This window comes from Clytia hemisphaerica, unplaced genomic scaffold, assembly GCF_902728285.1.
Source record: "Clytia hemisphaerica strain Z4C2 unplaced genomic scaffold, Clytia hemisphaerica genome assembly, whole genome shotgun sequence".
Classification (NCBI taxonomy): Eukaryota; Metazoa; Cnidaria; class Hydrozoa; order Leptothecata; family Clytiidae; genus Clytia; species Clytia hemisphaerica.
This window is the reverse complement of record NW_027103562.1, coordinates 2,855,400-2,858,540: the sequence shown is the minus strand read 5'-3', so window position 1 is coordinate 2,858,540 and position 3,141 is coordinate 2,855,400.

Genomic DNA, 3,141 nt, shown 5'->3' with positions numbered 1-3,141 from the left:
AAAACGCATCTTTAGCTACAAGAATCACTATTTATAAGCATAGGTCGATGTTCTTAACCAAATTACTCAAATTCTAGACGAGATAAATCATTATTTGCTCATTACATTAAGTCATAATTTGGAAGAATGTTTGTGTTTAGACACGAAATACTGGTTGCTAGACATGTTTTTATAAGAAAATTGGCCTACTTTAATCTTTTCTATAATCCCTTATCCAATTACCTATCATTTATTAGCTTTTTCTTTTCTCCAAGATGCATAACTGTAAACCTTCGAATGTGACGGAGCCTGATTTTTGAGAAAAAGATATCGGACAAATTTCAGCCAAAAAACGACCTTGAAAAGCCGATGATACGTTGGGAACGAGGTTAAAATGGATCCCTTGCGGGGCCCGCAAAAATAAGCCCTCGATGGAAAATGAGACCTTAAAAATAGTAATCAAACTTTACACATGCACTCTCTATGTACGCTCCCGGGGAGAACGTTGAGCGTTATGGATAAAAGCTTTAAATGGATTTTGGAGCATTTTTGCTTTCAGTTTTTAGTTTTGTACATAATACTATTTACAAATTACCCAAACTTGATCGCCTCAGGTTACTGTTAAAGTTACTGTTTCGGTAGTCCATTCCATCATAGATTTTATGTAAAGAAAAAAAACATATTGCAAAAAATTTATATTCTTCTATTTGACATTGGAAGACCTACTTTAGGGGTACAAACTTTCATGAGGTTGCAAAATTGCGAAATTTACTTTCTCGAATTTGAGAAAAAGATTTTCGCGAGCATAAACTTTTCCGAATCAGAGGGTAAAAGTGAGAATATATTATAAAAATTTTCCTTAAATCCGATAAAACGGTCGCTCTTCGACTTTAAAAGAATACGAACACCTCAACTTTAGCGAAAAAGGCCAGAATTCGTGAAAAACGCGAAATTTCTACTCGCAAAAGTTTGTACGCCTAAATTATTTGTCAGGATATGCGGTTGCAAATTATGCTTCTGAAGTGTGAAGACATCATAAAATAGACCAAATATAAGCTAAAACCGTAATATCTTATGGAAAATGAAGTGGTAACTCTTGACAACTGCCAAATTAAAAAAACAAAACAAAAAAACGGAACTCTTTTAGGGGTTTGGATATCCAATAGACCAATATTCTCCACCTCTCACACTCTTACCGTACCGCAACTCTTACCTTACCAAATAGCAAAGTCTACTCCATTCAAATATTTGGCCCTGAACCCCCTGGATGTCCGAGATCCTCAAACGGGCCCCCCCCGGATGTCCGGGTCTCCATGAGATCTAGAAACCCCCTGGATGCTGGATGTCCGATATCCTCAACATGGAAGTTGTTTGAGGGTCCCGGGTGTCCAGCTGGATGTCCGGGCCCATGAAATCTAGAAACCCCCTGGATGTCCGGACCCATGAAATCTAGAAACCCCCTGGATGTCCGGACCAATGAAATCAAGAAACCCCCTGGATGTCCGGATTCATTTGAAATTTAGAACCCCCTGGATGTCCGATATCCTCAACATGGGGGATACGGAGTTCATCTGGAAAAGCCCAATATTGGGCATTGATTTCTTGAGCGATCACGGCATTACGGTAAACTTCCATCAGCGCAAACTAACTATTAACGCGCAAGGACATACGAAAGAAATAAATTTCGACATTGTTTCCCATGAAACAAACGATGAAATGTTACACATTTTACCGGGGGAAAGCAAGCAATTCCATGCAGACTTTAATGGATCCCACAAAAGCAACTTGACGACTCTTGCTAAGGAAATTAGCATAAAAGTGTTCACTTCCATGGGGAAGAATCCAGTGTCAGCCAATAACGCTATCTTTGTAATTACAAATGTTTCAGATGAAAAGATTGAATTCAAAGCCTCCGCACCAGTTGGGTATGCAGAAGAAGACAGCAGTGATACCAGTCTACCACCGCACAATGAAATCAAGCCGACCTTGGTGCCAAAGTCAAGCTGCTTAACCGACGTTCAAGAGAGGCAGATCACAGACCTCGTCGAGGAATTCAGTGGCTTATTTCCAGATTCTTCGCAGCCACTTGGCTCAACAGACAGAATCGAGCACAAGATAGAATTATTGGACCCAACCCCATCCGACAACAACCATACCGTGTTGGACCCTTCAAAAGGAAAGAGATCGAGAATCAAGTTCAGGATTTGCTGCGTAAAGGCATCATACGGGAAAGCAATTCAGAATTCAGCAGCCCAATTGTTTTGGTTGGAAAAGCCGGAGGAGGTTGGAGAATGTATGTTGATTATCGAAAGATCAATGCAGCATCAAGAAATTCGCTTATCCTATCCGAACACGTCCGATATTTTAGCAGCCTTGCATGGAGTAAAGTTCTTCTCGACAATGGATCTGATGTCTGGATTCATCAAGTGAAAATGGAAAAATCGTCCATACCGTTAACCGCCTTCAGCTGTCACGTTGGCCTTTCGAATATGTGAGGATGCCATTTGGTTTGCAAGGAGCATCGGGTACGTTCGAGAAGCTGCTGGAGGATGTGCTGAAAAAGGTCAAGAGGACGTTGCGTTCTCATATTTATTGATGATATTGTGGTTTTCAGTAAAACATTTGAGGAGCATCTTGGGCACTTGCGAGAAGTCTTCGAGCTTTTACAAAACGCAGTTTGACAGCCAAAGCTCCAAATGTCATTTTGGAAAAGATTCGCTGAAATTCCTTGGTCCATAGTATGCAGGAAGGAATTTTGCCTGCGCCAACCAACCTGGGCCATTGCAAAACAAGACGCCTCCCTCAAACAAAAAAGAGTTGCAATCCATACTAGGACTCATCGCGTATTATTCGACGATTCCATCAAAGATCATTCCAAGATAACAAAGCCGATGTATGATATGTTGCGGCAAGATGTACAATTCCAATGGAGCACAGACCTTCAAGATAGGTATGAGATGCTGATCGTAACACTCCTACATCCTCCACTTTTGGCCTATCCAGACTTCACCAAGGAATTCAACCTGAACACAGACGCGTCAGGTACAGCAATCGGCCACGTGCTTACACAGATTGGCCAAGATGGAAAGGAACACCCAATTTTCTATGGTGGTAGAAAATTAAACAAGGCAGAATGCAACTACCACGTCACCGAAAAGGAAT